The 19170-nt window shown below is 36.4% G+C and overlaps 1 protein-coding gene and 1 long non-coding RNA gene across 8 annotated transcripts in view; one reads left to right on the top strand and one right to left on the bottom strand.

The window, feature by feature from the left end:
- The window catches only part of LOC135450292 (uncharacterized), a 108667-nt gene extending 99614 nt beyond the window's left edge, over window positions 1-9053 (top strand). The window contains exons 3-5 of one of the 3 annotated variants that reach the window (XR_010441000.1): window positions 932-1002; window positions 2927-3012; window positions 8114-9053. This is a non-coding gene — a long non-coding RNA (uncharacterized LOC135450292). Of the gene's footprint in view, window positions 1-931; window positions 1003-2926; window positions 3013-3478; window positions 3710-8113 lie in introns of those variants that run through there. The other 2 variants (XR_010441003.1, XR_010441004.1) reach the window with 2 other exon arrangements.
- B3GALT1 (beta-1,3-galactosyltransferase 1) overlaps window positions 1-19170 on the bottom strand; it is a 172888-nt gene that overhangs the window by 118664 nt on the left and 35054 nt on the right. The window lies entirely within an intron of this gene.

Raw genomic sequence — 19170 nt, forward strand, 5'->3', positions numbered from 1 at the left:
ATTTTTAAATGTTCTGAATATTTATAAGGCCTTTTGAATCACTACTAGAAAACAGAAATAGATGAAGCCATCCCCTTGTGGATTTAAAATATAGATGTTTGCAGAATGTAATAAATAATTAGGTTAAAAATGTTGACAAACATTAATATCTGTATCTCAATGGCTGCAAAAGTAGTATTTTTAATGTGCTGTATTTTTTCTTTAGATTTTAGTATTGACATTATACTCTATAACTCACATTAATAATTCACAATAGAGATTGCCCTACAACATGCATGCTATGGATTTACTTTGGGACTATTCCCCCTACAATTCCTTTAATGTTCGGCTCTCCATGCCTGACAGTATTATGTTTTTCTCTATTTGTTGTTCTTTTTAACCATCCCTGCAGATTTCTGTATTTCTTTTTGATGCTTTTTAAACTTAAATAGTTTATAGGGGTGCAGATTATAAGAACTCCATCACCTGCAGTTTACTAGAAACCCGGACCTGAAATATTGAGTATCTGTTAGCTGAGTGCTTGTTCTGCCTAGAGGATATGTTAGGAGCTCTGCATGAGTAAAGATGTTTTCATATCCGTATACTGCATACTCATTTGGAAGTTATTTATAGATGTGCTGTGCTGTTTCCATTTTCTATCCCTTTATCTCTCTCTCAAGATTACTATTGCTTTCTGCCTCCCTCTAAATGTGAGCATTTCTGTCATTGTAATTCTGCTGCTCTGATCCATTATTGTTCTACCTCATTTATTTAATACAAGTCATTAATTGAACTTCATACATTTGGGTAAAAGGAAGAAACATGATACAAATGGATTCAGTTTGAAAATTTGAATTCATTGTTCACTGCCAAGTGTTTGGGGAATATATGGGATTAACTTTGTGGTGAGTTAACCTCATCTCATTCTCCCTTCTTCCTTTTCTCCATCAAGGCATGATGCTGTACTTCAGCTGTAGCTGAACAGTCACCTTGACCTGTTTGGAATGCCACCCCTCACTGAAGGTGTGATTCCCATTGCTCCCTTTATTCATGGCCAACCCTACATCACCCCACTGTCATTTGTACAGCCAGATGATGTCGCAGACGTCTTTTCATAAAAATCCTTTCTTTAGGATTTTCCCTTCTGGGAAGCTGAGGCCCCAAAAAAAGAACGTAAACAATGGTTATCTGCTGCTGTGGAATGCAACAGGTGCATCTGTGATTGGCCCATCTTGGCTGTTTACAATTAATGGCCAATCAAGGACTGAGCTCTCTCGGACAGAGTCGGAGAGAGCTCCTTGTTATCATTCTTCTCTATTCTATTCTTAGCTTAGCTAGCCTTCTGAGAACTTTTCCTTCTATTCCTTTTAGTATAGTCATAATGTAATATATATATCATAAAATAATAAAACAAGCCTTCTGATCATGGAATCAACATTCTCGTCTCTCTCTCATCCTGAAAACCCTTGTGACCACGGTCACAAGATGATAAACTGGATCATGGACTAATCTGGCTAAAAAAACCCCAAACTATCAAAAAAAGAGCAAAAATCAGTTGGATTAGCCAGATGTACTGCACTGCCATGCAAATCTGGGAAAAGGAAGTGCAATCACACTTATCAGCACTTATATACTGCCCATATATCTTGCAGTAAAGCAGCCATGGAATTGTGTCATTCAGGCAGTAGTCCTGGGGGATGGGGGGGAAAAACCCTATTGACTGCTTGAGCTAGAGATCAGGGCTCCCCTTTTCACAAGTTTAGGTGTCTCAAAGTTACATCAGCAAGGTGTTAAGAAACATTGGACTTGCATGAAAAAGTTTTTTGCATTACAGTAGACAAAAAGCCTTTTCCAAGACAATACTGTGAAAATCCCATTTTATTTTTATCACTTAAGAAATATTCAGCAGCCCTTATTAAGGTGAACAGAGAAATACTAATGGAAAACAAAATCTGTCTAACAAGATTTAATACGTGGGAGAAGGGGAAGTGACGTAGTACTAAGTTCATCTCAGCTTACAGTAACAAATTGTTTCAGCAAAACTACATGAAGGAAGGAATTTGTCTGAGTTCTTGAAACAGTGGGAGAGGAAATTGAGCTGCTGGAGGTTGAAACAAATTGGTTTCTGGGGCTCTTGGGATGTCATGCCAGCCCTGTGAGCAGTACACTGTGCATTGCTTTTGATACTAGTCTGTTTGTAAAGAGAATAAAATACCCAATGACTTTATCTACTCAGTTTCTTCCAAACAGGAAATAATCCCTGCTAGAGCCATAATTGTCCATAGGACTTGAAAGTGATGGCAATATGGAGTACATTAGTATAATCACAAACAAAGCATTTTATGATTTTCAGCTGAATGCTTTCAAAAAAGCTGGACACAACTTTTCCAACAGTCTTCTTTCAGAAATAAAAAGAAACCCATTTGAACTTGGCCAGTTCAAAATGTACTCTTGGCAATGGAAACTTTGAAAGATGCAGCGTATTTGGCATAATTTCTATCTGTTGGCTTATATTACTTGTAATATAAGCATTTCAAACAAAGATAGGATGTTTTCTTAGCTCCTTTGGAATGTTGACATTAAATCATCCCTAAGACTAATTCTGATTTTGGAACCAAAAAGCAATCAGTAGTCAGAAAAAAAATATGAATATCTAGTTAACTAGAAGGGTAAAAGGACCAGGAAAAATGAGGAGTATTAAGGAATGCAATGTTATTTTGGGGGAAAGAATTTCAGAATGGGATCCTATGGAATATTTCTGGATATCAGTCTTAGCCTTGTGAAATATTTGGGAATTTTAGTTAATTAGTTAAATTTTATAGTATTGTTTTCTAGTTACATGTATAAGTCAAGCCTATACAATGAATCTTAATAGCATTAAATGCTTCTATAAATATTTTTAAATTCTTGTGTGCATTGAAATACTTCATTACATTAATATTAACAGGAGCACAAGTGCCAGATTCTGCTCCCAGTCATGCTGGAATCATGCAGTTCACTGGATGGAGATACCCCACTTGCAACAGGACCACTGTAAGTAAGACTGCATCATGCTTTTTTTGCCATAGTCAGTTAAATAATAACTCAAATATGATGTAGGCAGTATGGATTCTTTTTCACCATAACTAAGATTAAGGTTCCATACAAGTGCTCAGGTTCCAGGGGAGAAAAAACATTCAAAATTGTGTAAATTTTTTGTTAAGGACAAAATTAAAGGAGCATTCCCTACTATAAAGAGGGGGGGATTTTTTTTCTCCCACTATTGATACATTATTCATCAATAACTTATCCTTGCTAGAACTTCTGCAATTAAGGAAATGTCAGGATTTACTCATACATCTTTTGAACATAATACTGTATTAGCAAAATATAATAGAAAATGATACAATATTAAAAATGGAATATAATAAAATATATATAATCAAAATATAATACACGTAATTAATATAACAAACCACATCAAAATAGCAACCCTCCCCTCCTTCCCCTGCTATCACAGAATGTGGCATCATTTAAAACCACTGAAGGATTTGTGTGCAACAGAGACATTGGAGACAAAGTCACCCGTATGTTCTTGGTGTTTCTTACTTAGATTGAAATGTCAGGTTAAAATTCACAAAAGAGAAGAAACCCAGCTGCTCTCAAAGCAGGAAGAGGCAGGGCCTGCTTCACACCTCGACCTGGCAGCCTCCTTCTTAAGATAAATGGGGGAAAAACAACAGAAAGCCAGCACTTCCATAGGAACATTTTACAGTTTTTGCTCTATACTTTTTGCACAGAAATGCAGAAATGTAAATTTCTCTTCAGAATATGTTTTCAAGCACTTTTAAACAGGTTGGTAGTTTGATGCACATACATCTTCCATTACTGAAACAATTTCATATGATGTGGTTTTCAGATTACTAGCAGGTAGCATTTTGTTTCCACACAATCAGACAAGAACAACAGGGAAATGTGGAGAGCTCTTCTCAGTGACAGAGAAGGGATACAATTCTTCAGTTAATTTACAAGAGTCCCTTTTTTGACAACATATTTACACATACATTTGTATTTTTAAAATTAATACTGTATTTAGTTTTGACGTAATAAATACTTCTTTCTTTAAATATATTGCTTAGGATAAAACAGTGCATTTAAATAATATTTGCTCTTTGTCCTTTTTCAGTGTTTTGTTAACATGTAAAGAATTGTTCTCACTGGTTTCCTAGAAGTATTGCTTTCTAGTAACTTCTAATATTTTTTAATATTAGTCATTTTAAGTCATTTTACTAAGTGCTTAAGAGGAGGTTTCAATGAAAACCTTCAAGTAAGAATGTTTTGAGAGTAGGAAATATTCTTGCTATCTTTGTGAAGAGCTTTGAGACTCCTTGTCTTGTCATTCATGTTCCAAACCAAACATACTGGTTTTCATGGGCTAAGACTTCTTGTTTCCTCAGCTTTGTTAGTAATATCTTGTGGAAAAAAACCCTGATTTTAGCTCTGTTCCATTCATCACAAAAAAAAAATCCCTGCCTTTATACAATGGCAGAATGATTACAGCCATTTCCAGCAGCTTACATTGTAACAAGATTATCTATATATGGCACAAACCCACATTTCTGTAATAACTGGAAAAATGGAGGAGGGTAGAATTCATGCCTAAGTTTATTTCCTCCAGTATTTCTGTATGTGCTCTGTGAAGCTTATTTACTGATCTGTTTGCTGCTGCTGATGCCAACATTTTGAGGTATCTACCAGAAGGAGAAAAAAGAGCAAAGAAAAATTTGAGACAGAGAATCTAGAACAAAAATGCAATAAATTTGTTACCTAACAATAAATATAAGGGGGCTTACACATCCAGCCTATCCTACCTAGAAAAGCTAAATTACGTTACAGTACTTTGATTTGTTCTTGCAATTCCTCCTGTGTTCTGTCTGTGCACTTGCATTTAAATTCAAGAACCTTTGCATAACATGTTGCAATAATTTGCTGCCTATTAAAAAGAAGTTATATCTATAAATGTTTTCCAAGTAATACTATCGTTCCCAGCTGTAAAAAAAACTGGTGTAAGCTTCTTTAGAAAGAAAGCAGTCATAAATTGAAAAATTAACAATTGTCTTTAAAAAAATCGTATTGGAATGTCTGTTCACTTAAGAGGTGCCCCTGTGAGTTCATCATCTTCCTTTTCCTTTTTCTTCTTGCCTTTTAAATCTCTTTATTGAAATTGGAAGCAGTGCATTGATCATCTTGAAAGATCAGAGCCAGTAATGAGTATTCAAAAAGCTATCTTTTCATATACCTCATACCTGTAAGCTTTCTTTTGAACAGACAGACATAATCTGGATTTACTGCTGTCCTCAAAACATCCTTGTGGGTTTTCATTTTAGCTTTGCAAGGAGTGCCCTTGGTCACAGAGTTGATCAGACTTAACATACATTTTGCTGCACAGTAACACTCTGCCTTTTACAGTCATAAATACTGTAACTATAGTTTTAGTCTCCTTTCACTTGAACTTAATTCTAAAAAAGAAAATACAAACAATGAAATGTATAATGAGCTAGTGGTTTCCTTAGAAAGACTTAATACTGTCAATGTTTTCTGAAAGTTGTACCTTAATTATTCATAGATATCTGTAAGAAAACATGTTTTAGCAAACAACATGCTCTTAGATATACCTGGCATACTAAATGATTATACTGTGATGCAAGGAGTTCCCTCCAAAATGGACTTCAGAGCCCAAGGCACCTGTGAACACAAAAATTTTTTTATTTCTGGATTCCTCACATCCTCAAATTCCTCTGATCAAACCTGCTACTTTTACTGGGTCTTGCAGTGACATGAAGTATAAAGAGTACACAAAGTCACCCCAAAGCTGATGATGCCTCTTTAACAGAACATACTCTGGCTGTCACATCTGGTAGATGGCAGGTATTTAAATAACTGCAGTGTTACTGCAGAGTCCTACGGCAGTAATGTCTTCTTTAAGTTGCTAATAGTTTAATATTCATGGTATTTTCTACTTCTTTTGTAATGTCTGGTTCTTGACACACATAACAAACCTCCAGTGCTAATGTAAGTTACCACACTGCTCCTTTAGAGGTTCTACTGCAAGGCAGGACCCAGATGCTTTTCTCTGGAGACTTACTGTTAGGTCCTTATCTGGAATAATGTTTGAGATGTGTCTATATTATTTCAAGGTCTTCTTAATTTTGATCTTCAGGATGGAAATTTCAGTGTTAGGGTTGGTGTGATGCTGCTGCTGTCTTTTCTATCATCTTTTCACTATTGGGTCCTGGCTGTGTATGTTTGTCTGAGAAAACTGTTCAAATGTCACCACATTGAGCCATGGCACAGTACTATTTGGGACAAGTATTCCTGCACATTGGATTGTGAAAAGAAAATTGAGCATATATATTAAATAAGGCTGTTCTCCAATCTCAGTTAATAAAAATCCTATTTTGATATGTGTGGATCACATCTAAACTGTCCACCATTATTGCAGCAGTCAGAGCAAGCCAACTGCTTGATCGTATTTCACTTCTTTTAGTGTAGGTCATTTTATAAATAGCATTATTGGTCAAGTTGTCAGCAAGATTAGACAAGCATTCAGTGGAGTTCTGGGTTACACATTACTGGGTTCAGGCAAACTGTGTTTGGTACTAGATGATTTACTTAATATATTGTGACCTTGTGTTCTTGAAAACCACTAACATTTTCATCTCCAGACTCATGCATAACCTTGGAACTAATTTTATTAGCTATATTACATATGCCCTGACTGTCCCAAAAATGTGTATGCACAAATATCTCAGCTCTTGTATTTCCAGCATTTGCAATTGCTAAATCCTGTTCCGATCCTAGCCAATCAGCAAGGACAATCTCTGGTTTTACTCTCAACTAGCACCTCAGATAAAACAGCATATAGGAAAAAGATGCTTCTGGAGATCATGCATCCTTGCCATATTATATGACTAGTTTATTTCTCATACCTAGAAATGATTCCTTCACCCTGACAACCCAAAAAAGAATGTATGTCCCTATGTCTGTCATACTTGATTCTCAATTTTGAGCTGCAATGATCTGATAAATTAGTTTTGTCCAACTGATGTTTTTATATTTTTTACTGGCATGCTTCAGATATATACTTTGAATCTTATACACATCAGCTGTAAACCTTTTAATTTTTTATTTTGTTGTTTTAGCATTTTAGTAATTTTAAGATTTTGGGATAATCTCTGCCAAAGTTCTGCCATATTTGGAACAGCTCAAAACTGAGTTTATGTAAGTTCTTCTTCTGCCAGGTGTACAGAACATGCTCCTTCATGTTCATGACAGACTCTGACAGGCTTAGAACCCCCTTCTTCAAGACTCACTCCTGCAAGAAAATCAGTTGGTAGTAAAGCTGAGTGTAAATGTATGGCATGATCTCTACATCCCAGCAAAGACATGTGCAGTGCACAGTGTGCATCCAGGAGATTCCTCCACTTTAGCTACAGGGATATTCCCATAAACATCATTAGACTGCAAAGGAGAACTGAGTCCTATGTACTGTTATTTCTTTCTCAACTGTAGTGTTTCCTTACACACTTTGCCCCATTGATCCTGAGTTCTGTTTGTGTTATATCCAAAAGTGCAGCTGGGTCCTTGATTGCTTCTTAGCAGAATTTGCAGGCCAAGCTAGAGCAAATGGTTACATACCAGACACAACATTCCATGTCCTTGTGTGCAGGGTGAATGTTCAAACTAGCACCCACAATAAAGCAACAAAATGGACCAAAAGCCTACACCAAACCCTTATAACCTGTTCTGCCAAAACACTCTGTAATTGAAAAACTAAAGGGGAATTAAACAGAGCAAATTCTAGGAAAAAAACCTGTCAAAAAGTGTTCAAAAGCACACCCCATATGGTAGCACTGAGAAGAATAAGCTATGCTTACAATACAATGCAGACACAGACAATGAAATGATTTGCATCTATGTGGCACACAAGTGCTAAATAAGCCTCTACCTTCCCTATGTTCACCACCTTGCAGTGTCCTGTTCTTTGAAGCCCCTGCCAGCATTTGCAGTCTTAAACCTTCATAAAAGCCTTTCATAGAAATGAAGTATTGGCAGCTCTTAGGAAACCTCTAACAAACACTTTTGTATTTTACAGCTACAGCTTCACTCGCTTCTGATCACAAGGCCACACACCAGAGCTGAATTCTTGGACTCAAGGGTCCTCTGATATTCAATATTCTATCCAGCTGCCTTTATTGCCTGTCAGACTTCCCAGGAAGAGCAGATGCTGTTGCTCATTTTCTCTCATGTTGTCCTAGGCTTTTTTAAGCAAAAAGAGAATCCTTGGGCTTTCAGAAGGGGATCATTAGTGAGTAACTCTTCATTTTGGTTCTTAGAAAAGAAAACCATGAGCCCATTGGGTATGTCTTACCTGTAGAAACTCTTCACCCAAAATGATAGAATATTTTCACATCAAAAAGTGGCTTATCCAGTGTTTGTAGCAAACCTTACAGTTAATTTCTCTGTGAGACAAAGAAAAAATATTCTCTATATCTGGTACTTCCTTCAAAAGTAAGCTTTGTGAGTATTGGATCACCCAGGAGCTGCAATATACAAAGACTGTAATACAGTGGTTTAAGCTTCTTTCTATTTTTCCTTGCTGGTAAAAAGGCATCTCTGAAATAATCTGCCTCCTACCAATGTCCTGTTCCAGACCTTGTTTCAAGGAAAAGGCACCCAGTCAAACTGAGGTGGCTTAAAAATACATCAGGGGCATCTCAGTAAATACCTACATGCAAACTTCTTAAGCAAAGACAAATATGCACACCAAGGGGAACACAGAACTGCCACAGCACGGCTGCCTCCTCAGCCTTTGTGGTGTGCACCAGCCTCCTCCCCATGCGTCTTGGACTCCCTCACCTTGGGATAGCTGATACCCAACTTGCTTCCTTCTTAAGTCAATCTTGCCCAGTCCAGCATTTGTCAGGAACAAACTGTGTAGGAGCGTGTAAGCTTAACTAAATACTGTTATTCTTGAGTACCATGATCATTTTGTTTTACAGCTTTTTTCATGAAGAGTCCAGAAATTTTGAAGAAGAGTAAGCTCCATTATATTACTGTGCTAATGTACTTAAATTTTCATTAATAATCTGAAGCTAATGGTATGCTGGGTCAGCATCTTAATTTTCCAACCTTAAGGCTTGACTATTCCAAAACACTGGAGTTATTAACTAGATATGGAACAAATCTAATTCTCTTAGATCAGAATTCACGTGATATTAGATATATTCTGACCGCATAGTGATAAGAGTAAAAGAAAATAGTGTGCAGAGCTGTACTGGGTGCATTCATCTTCATATTACTTTGGGGATGATTTTTTCCCACTTAAGCTTTGAGTTTGAAGAACCTCCCACAAAATGCAAATAAAAGGATGAGGATTCAAATCTAATCTATCATGTTTGTTACCATTAACAAGCCTCTGATGTCATCAAAGTTATAACAAATGGTTTGGATATATTATGCATCATCAGATAAGAATTCAAGCATATTATATTAAAAAACATTTAATTAGTATCTGGAATAATGTTAATTAATAGACATGAATCAAATTTTTTTTGGTAAAGATCTCCACACAGCACAATATTGACTTATTACTATGAATAAACTAACATGCTATGATCCCCAAAATGTACAGAAAGTTTAGCCAAGTGCCCTTATAAACAGCAAAGATGTCAGACACCAGTGTGAAATAGCATTGTCGAAGTCCTGGGTATCTTCTGGTTTTGGCTGGTTTTTGACCATGGGCTATTATTGCACAGGCCGAGGACAGATAGTTGTGATTTGTGTTTCTTCACAGCTACTCACAGCTTTCTGAACTGGAAAATTGCTGACTGGACAGCAGCCAGCAACTGCCTAGGACTGTGCTGGAATGGCCAGAAACTTGGGAAGGTGATCATTAATCTGTGCCCGTGCTGCTTGGGCAGATACCAGGCTCCCTCATGACCTGCCTAGGGCATTGAGGAATTAAGATTTCTGACAGAGGCTCAGTGTTGCTCCCTCACAGATCTGAATGCACAGGCAGGGCTGGTGCCAAGCACTCAGCCATCAGCAAAGGACACAGTAAAGAATCCTGAATAGAAGTGAATATATGAGCAGAAAGGAGTTGGCAGATGTCATTGCTTAGTTTTGTTTCTTTGCCCCAGCTTCCTACAGACAATATTTTTTTTAACCCTTATTATGCTTTTGAACGCTTTCCCTGTGCATGTTGTCAGCATTATAAAGATTTTTTTTGCCCCTTTTGTTCATGTTCCAGCCTACCATAGGGAACACTAAGTTTTCTTCCTAGTCTTTGAGCCAGAGAAAGCTGCAGATGCCTCAAATGCAGTGTCCTCAGCCTTCCTACTAAGTACACTGTTGTGCTTCTCTGTAACATCCCAGTGCTTCAAGGGATTTAGGCCAAGTGAAAAGGAACAGAAAGCTGAAACTCAATTTATTTTGAGGCTGGACCACTGTCACCTCGTGAACTTGCCCTGAAGCTCATATTATATCATTAAACATGTACGAGCTTGCAATAGTCTGTTGTATCTGAACAATTGATTAAATGGATTCCACAGAGAAAACCTGGAGATTCAGGCACTTTGGGCTTGAAGCAATTGCCTGTGTACAGCAGGAGTTGTAATTCCTTCTCTTAGGCATAAGATTTGAAAATAACTTTTCACAAAATGAAGCTCACAAAGGGGAACACAGGATTTATTTTTTCTTGCATGTATTAAGATTCATTTTTTTAAGCAGTTGTATTAATAAGGGATCACTGGAGACATTCACTGTCTCCAAGTCTCTAGTTTTAGGAAGCTGTTCATTTGATCTTAGAAAATGTTAAGCATTACTTGTGATCTTTGATCGCTATAGTTTAATAAAACAGCTCAACCCTTCTTTATTCTATCCTCTGCTTCCCTGCTCCTGGAGTTGTTTTTCTAGTTCACCTTTTCTTCTAGTATTACAATGTATATATAAATAATTTCCATTGTCCAATTATTATTCCATAAATAATTTCCATTGTGGAGCTTTCCTTCCAGTTTGACTTCCCAGGAAATTGCATTCTGTATTAAATAAGGACTAAATTCAGTTCATTCAACAATCTCCACAAGGCAGAATATGTAACAGTGCAGTCAAGCCATGAAGTCTCCTGATTTGTCTCTCCAGGCTGCCTTGTACCTTACAAAAGTAGTGGTGTTGGGGTCTCTGCACATGTTGTTGCCTGCACACAGACCCTCACAGTAAAGACTAAGCTCTCCCTGGAGAACCTGGGCTGATGGAAAACCTGTATGTGTTTGCTCATAAAATAAATGGGAGCTCAAACTCAAGGAATGTTTGTACACAATCCTCTAACAAATCTGGGTAGATTTAAATCCAATTTGATTCGATTAATTTTGAACTGTAATTTCTGATTCCTGTTCCTGACTTGTGAAAAGGTATATATGAACAAATCTGTCAGGTTTTTTTCTGTTCTGTCCATTCAGAAATTAGGTTTTACTTCAATGATTTCTACATCGAGCATTACTGACAATAGTACTGAGAGTACATTACTGACATTTCCTTCTTATACTTTAAAAATTCTCCTTACTGCCCAAAATTTGCTTTTAAAAATGTTATTTTAGCTTTCCTAGTGTAAAGCATTGAGTATATTTATTTTTAAAAATATCATTTGAGCTGATACCATTATATCCATACCTTGTAAAAGTAGTATTTAGAAAGTTGTATGACATAAAGCCAGTATAATATAAGTCAACCCTGTAGGGTAGATTATTTTGTTGGAAGTACTCAGAGACCTGAGTTCAACATGCATGAAAAGATTAACACTTCTATTTTTAAAAAATTTCTTTCTGCTTCAGAACAAATACCACATTACATCACAGTTAAGACTTTTTGAGGTAAAGTCCATGAAAAATAATCTGCTTAAAACCAAACACAGTCCAGAACCTACAGGCATCAGTAAATCTGTGTAAGAAAATGTACTTAAACACACTATTCTGACAATGGCATGGGGTATTTTCAGACTTTGACATATGAAAACCAATAATTAAAAAATTTAATAATATAATTACATACATTTAATCACTTTATGTAATAGAATGACAGAACTTCACTGAAATGTTATTAGAGCTTTTAATTTTAAATTGCTTATTGAATGGACTGATTTTGACCTTTAGCCAAAGATAAAATTAACCATAAAAGCAAAAGAATAAGATCTTCAGGTACTGCAATTTGTGATAGTTACTACAAGGTCAGCAGAGCTTTGAAAGTTTATCACTTCTGTCTACTCAATTAATTCAAGGCATCTGTTTGGATTCTAGATGTACCAAGAGACCTAGTGCAAATGAAGTAATAACTACAGAGATAATATTTTTTATTATTTTTTAAGCACTGAAGTTACTCCTGAGTTTTGTATTAAAAACACATTATCTGTTGTTCTTAAATTCTGTCTATACGGTAAACCAATTATAAACTAAATTTTTAATGTATTATATTTTGCATATCTAACTTCACTAAAAAGAGGATCCAGAAAACTGCAGTAATTTTTACTTCATCATTTTAAAGCATCCTACTGGAATGGCCAGTGGACAATTTTGTTTTCTTGTGGTTTTCTGTTTGTTGCAGAAAAGCTCTCTCAGGACTTGCTTTTGTGAGGGTTCATTACCATTCAGTCACTGCAGTTAGTAAAGGCAGTAGTGCCATGGAGCTGCAGGACAGAGGTGAGTGCAGCCCCTCCCTAAAGCTGGGGCAGTGATGTGTGCCCAGCCGGCTTCAGCGCCTGCCTGCTCTCACCTGCTCTCCTGCAGCCTCCTGTGGCACCAGAGAGCCCCCTGGTCTCAAACTGCCTCGGTGCTGCAGATTCAAGCACTGCACAACTGAGGATGGCTTTGGTACTTGGTTAATCCTGACACACAGTTTACATGCACTGGCCCTGACAGGAAATTGCAGCATGATTTGGTACCTGCCATTTTGGTGCCTCGCGTAACATCTCTAAACATGAAAATCCACGCAACTTTGATATTTTAAAGAAACATAAACTTTGGCTTTGGAACTGAGACTGGTCCAATGGTTAAAGCAAGACTCAGGATGTAAAAATAAAGACTTTGAATAGTTTCTCTTGAGAGGTAAAAGTACAGTAATTGCTAGTAAAAAGAAGCAGAGGAAGGCATATAGTTATAAAGACAGAGCTTAAGAGGTAAATGTTTTCAGACGTTGATCTTGGTTTACTGCTAGCACCATGGAGTTTTTCCAAATGGGAAATACATTGCAGTCTATATTTTAGATAAAAGATGTGGAAAGTAGACTGGTAGTAAAGCTGCCAGTATTATTTCTGCCAGGTGAATCTTGAGACTGCAGGCTTTCTACAGTGATGTTTGTTTGTTTTTCAGTCCACAGACACAGTGAGGCTGTGCTAAATAAAATAAGGTATAATTACCTGAAAAATTAAGATGTATCAGGACACTCTGAAATACACATACTATAAAATGTAGATATTATCAGAAAATTACCACCTCACTAAAAAAACCCTTTATGAATTCTGAGCACGAGTTCTTATTTTACTGGCTGAGATTTTTTTAGCATTCTCACTACTTTTAAATATCATGTTTACTGCAAAACATGTAGTTGCTGGGTTAATATAAGGGATTACAGTAATCAGTTATATTTAAATGGCATGTTAGTTTCCTTAGCAGCAGTTTATAATGAATTACTTCTAGAAAATGTGATTTAAATGAGTAATTTCTTTCTCTTACGTCAAAAACAAATTCAGACTAAATCCATTTTTGCCTTTTAGATTTTCTACAATTATTTTCATGAAGAAGACAGACCCCTACAACCCAATATAAATAGACAGCATTTATCAATTAGATCTCCATGTACATTATCTAATACTTGAGTGTAAGCAAAATGTCAAAAAAAAAAAAAAAAAGTAAGTTTCATGTCCTGTATCTCTCCCAAGAATAATTACATGGACAAATATTTCAGACTGTAGGCTGGTCAGTATAAAGTTACTTGGATCTATTCTTAACTCTTCTCCCTGAGGTTATCCTTCCCTCTGTGACCTCATTGAACTGTTCTTTTCCAAAACACTCCAGCTTATTTTTCAATAATACTCTGTTGTATTTATTAAGTGAAATCATGGCATGTTAATGACAGTAACAATTTTTTTCAGAAAAGCCAAGTTAAAATTGGCTATCTGGGCAACTACCAAGATTTTTGTTTCATTGGCAATCTTGAAATCTGTGCATCTGAATTCTCAAAGCAGTTTTCATTTTTCAAGCAACTAAATTCATACCACGGTTCATAACTTATCACCTGGCTTCCTTGCTGCAGAACAAGCAATTTTTCAGTTAGCAACCATCTTGTACCTTGCTAGCATATATGGTGCTGTATTATGGCTGGATAGCCAGTACTGTCTCAGTTAGGAAACAGGAGAAAAGTCTTCACATCGATCAGGTTTTTTTATTGCTTCTCTTATTATTCTCTTTTAATTAAGTAACTTTGCATCCTGACATGATTATGGATTGTTATCTCATGTTCACTGCACTGCTCTACTTTTTATACAGCATTTGACAAAATCTCTGCTATGTGTATTGTAGGGTTGCTCTTCTTCCTCAAGCCAATCTGCTGGCCAATTCTAACTTCCCACTGTCATCCTCAATAGCTTTATGTGCTAGTGGAAGGGAAATGAAAGAAATGCTGTTCATCATCAGAGTCTGGAGAAATCTTTACAAGGTTAGGAACGTTCATTTTTAGGCTCTTTTAGAGTGAATGAATGACACAAAAGTTGTTGTCAACAGTGTAAAGGCAGACCCTAAAACAATCCCCAGGAAGGCCTCTGAAAAGGGACAGTGAGTTTGGGTCATGTACAACATTAGAGAAGATAGAGGGCAGCATTATTTGGGTTCAGAGAATCACCATCACATGAAAACAACATAAATATAGGGCCAAATTTCTTAAAAGTCCAATCTCAGCTATTAGTCTGGAAATCTAGAGTAGATGCACTAAGTAGATTACTAAGGTGTTTTTGGAGTCTAAGAGGCATTATGAGTATTAATGGTGGACGTAGCCATTGGATGGTGCTGACAACTTTCAGCTGTAAACTGAGAAAGCTAGAATTACCTTTCCTTCTGGTAAAGACCTGGTGAATGTCAGCTTGAGGCTTCTGACATTCTGTCTAATGCTATTTCCTTTCTAAAAGTAAACTTTTTCTAAAAATAATTAATTTTATTAGACTGTCACATCTAAATAGGAAGAAACTATGCTTGCTTTACATCTTCTGGTATTACACATGTGTAGCATTTGGCTTATGTTATAAGAAAATGTGGAACTTGAATCAATACCTTCTTTTGTTACTAATTCTTTAGTATTTTTGTTGCTTACTGTGAGACACAGGAGTAGTATGAAAATGAAATCTTGCTTATAATGAAGTGCTATTTGATGCTAAATGCTGTCCTATTGTTGCAGTATCACTCATAGTAATATTTTAATATGTGATTAACTCAACTAGGTAAATGAGGAATGTAATTAATGCTGTTCTTAACATGTAAAATAATTTAAGAGAATAGTTGAGTGATGGATCAGTTCACATACTTCACAGGAAACATGAACACAACCAGCATTATTGTCCTCCCCCTTGAACAGTAAGTCAGCTGATTTCAACATGAAACCCTCCAGAATTCTTTGAAGTACAATATTGCTTTCTTTTGGGGGCACTGTAGGTTAATAGCATACTTAAACCAAGCTAAAATAAGACAATGTTTCAATCAATTCAAATGACATAGAGCTGAAATTCTCAACTTAGTGTCTACTGAGACCTCCTTTTTCAGCTTGAGAGTTCTTATTTCTCCAGTCAAGCAAAGAAATCCACTTTCCTTGGAAATATGGAAAGTCTGTAATCACCCTAATGCCCTGACACTTGCTTGCCACTCCATTGAGCATTACGACTCTTTGGACTCATATCCTTTGAGCCATGATGGGAGTTTTCTTTTTTTTTTTTTCCCAGTTAACCAATTAGACTCTAGTGCAGATTAAAACAGTTGAGTGCCCATCCAAAACAAGAGCGAGATCAGTTCTTTGGAACACCTCTCCTCTCCTCTCCGCCTGACTTACAGATGTTCAAGAACTCAGTTTTCCTGATCATTAGGTAGAGCCATAAAATCCATGGTGAACAGAATTGTTCCACTTACTGCCAAACAAGGCCATAGAGTGTAAGAGGTTTTTCCACTTGCCTCTCAGTTTACCTGAAGAAATAATTCTGCTGGCCACGAGCTGGCTTACCCACAGTAGCTACTCTCAGAGACACATACTATCTTGGAAATGTATGTGGTAGTGATTTGCCCACCACAGGGGTCCACTTCTGTTGTAAAATAAATCAACATGTAATAGACTAATTCTTTTGAATAGATGTTATTTTCTTGGTTTGCAGAAATCATGGCCTCTTCAAGCTTGTAAAAAACCCTAAAGCTGCTAGCATACATACACAGAAGGCGCTACCTCTGATTTGTTACCTAGACACTGTCTTAAAACACAGACCCTGAAATGGGCAGTAGTCTCAGGCAACAGCTCAGCATTACCAACGAGCACAAGTTAATAAAAGTAGAAATGCCTGTTCTTTAAATGTATTTGTATATATAAAAATTATACTTACATACATATGCAAAAATTATACTTAATATATATGCAAGTCTTACAAGAAGTGGCTGAGGGAGCTGAGGCTGTTTAGCCTGGAGGAGAGAGGCTCAGGAGAGACCTTATTGCTCTCTGTAGCGGCATGAGAGGATGTTGTAGCCAGGTGGGGATCAGGCTCTTCTCCCAAGCAGCAAGCATGAACATGAGGAAATGGCTTCAGGTTGCACCAGGGGAGGTTCAGGTTGGATACTGGGACAAGTTTCATGAGAAAGATTTAAATTGAAAATTGAAATTAAGTTGAAAGATTGATTATCAAGCAATGAAACAGGCTGTCCAGGGAAAGAGGTTGAGTCACCATCCTTTGAGATATTTAAAAGATGCGTGGATGTGGCACTTGGGGACGTGGTTTAGTGGTAAACATGACAGTGTTAGGCTGGAATCTGTGACATTAAACATCTTTTCCAACCTATATCTTTCTGTGATTCTATATACTTACACATATATCTATATCTATACATACCTATATATGATATATTTTTTAAAAATACACTATTTAAACATTGTGTTTAATATAAAAATTTGCTCCTTCCCCAGGAGGCAAAAATTTCTTAATCCTACTGAGTACAGGAAAGGTAGACCAGCACAGGAGGTGACCAGTATGAACAGATAGGGACGGAATGGTAACCTACACAGCCAGTATCCCCATTTAATAGAGAAGTGGGGGTGTCATCATTACCAGCTTGTTACACCCCCATTTTTTTCTTGACTCTTCCTATTTTTCATGCTTTACTTGAGAATTGTCTGTTGCATCCCCTCATTTTCCTTCCTACTTTTTTCCCCTTTGAACTTTTTTGTCTGCCTTCTCTTTGACTTGAGTTTACCTTAAAGGATTCAAAATAGTAGCAGTGAACTTTCAACTACTGTCATTCATATAGGATCAAAATGATGTCAGAGGAGCTCACACCTCCTCTAACATTGTGTGTTTATAGACAATGACTTGACTTCTGGCTTCTCAAAATGTAAATGCTCATTATAAAGGGAAAAATATGTCACAAAAATGAGATACTAAAGATAGCAAGAGGCTTTACACTCCCCTCTTTACTTCTCATGCAGTTCACAAAAAGTGCCATATTTCATTTCACTCTAAACCTCCTCAGACTGGTCTAAAAAGATCTGGAATATTAAATTTGTGTCCTTTGGGTCATCCACATGTGATCTGGGATTTTCACACATGTTACCTGTGAAATAACTAAGGAATACAGAATACTGTATTTATACAGAATATTAAGTCAATGTTAGTGTCAAAATAAGAAACTAAACAAAAGGAAAAAGGATCTTGAGAAACAAACCATGAAAACTGCATACCTATGTAATCTTTTATTCATTCATATATTGTGTTAAAGGATGTATGAAAAAAAATCACATTTTTTTCTGTTCAAAATGATGATGAAGTTATCCATGTAAGGAGGTTTCTAAAGAGTCAAAGGATGTACATAATGTTGCTTCTTTCTGACTTCAGTAATCAAATAATTCCAAGGCACCTGAGCTCCTCATTTACTACTCTAAATTGTTGATGTGTTGATTTAAGATAGCATTATTGTCACCATATTTTGAACTCATTAACAACCTCATTTTCAGGCAACTGTGAAATTTTTAAAGAGATGCCAACAAAAACATGAAAATCTTTCCTTCCTATAAACAGAGCTTCAGCTCTGCTTTAATAATTATATAATAGCATGTAGAACACTTCTGATCTTTTTGTGGTGTATCACCCATCTCTCAGCCAAAACTATTCAAATAAGGAGTATTATTTTTCTGTTGTTGACTTGAAAAGCTCTAAAGTATTTTCTGATAAGATCTTGAAGGATGAAAACAAAGAAAAAGAAGACTGAAAAAAAAATGAAGGAGCCAAAACAGCAAATATTCTTGCCATACTTCTACTGGATTCATAGGAGATGATAACTAGTAAAGAAGGATTAGTAGAACTATAATGAATAACTAACACAGATGACTGAGGAACAAAGATATAAAGAAGTTCCCAACAAAGCACTCTAGGTAGCTTTCTTTTAAATCACATTTTCAGTGTTCCAAATAGTTGCCAGCACTTTCTGCCTTTGTCTATGTATGAGGCACTTGTGGAAATAACACTGTTTAATTCAGCACAGAAAAAGTCATCAATTTGTTCAGCTGATGTCCCTGACAAAAGACTGTTACCTGATTGCATATGCCATCTTGCCTCAAGTCTCCTAGTAGGAAGCTACAAGAGAAGTAACAATCCCTGTCATACACAGTTTTTTGTCTGTATGAATCATAGCACAATTCTGAATAATACCACCAGCTGCTGCAAACGTATGGACAATGGCAGGGAGCACTACATTGTTCACGTTTAGGATTTAGAAGAAAGATTGATGCTGCTTTCATTTTTTCTCCTTGTCCCCATTTTTCAGATATTTCACAGAACTATATTCATACTTCTACAAAACTAATTCCAAGATGTTCAGGAACTCCATTAATGATTTATTTTAGCATCTTAAAAGGAGCACAAATGTT

This window comes from Zonotrichia leucophrys, chromosome 7 (genome assembly GCF_028769735.1).
Source record: "Zonotrichia leucophrys gambelii isolate GWCS_2022_RI chromosome 7, RI_Zleu_2.0, whole genome shotgun sequence".
Taxonomy (NCBI): domain Eukaryota; kingdom Metazoa; phylum Chordata; class Aves; order Passeriformes; family Passerellidae; genus Zonotrichia; species Zonotrichia leucophrys.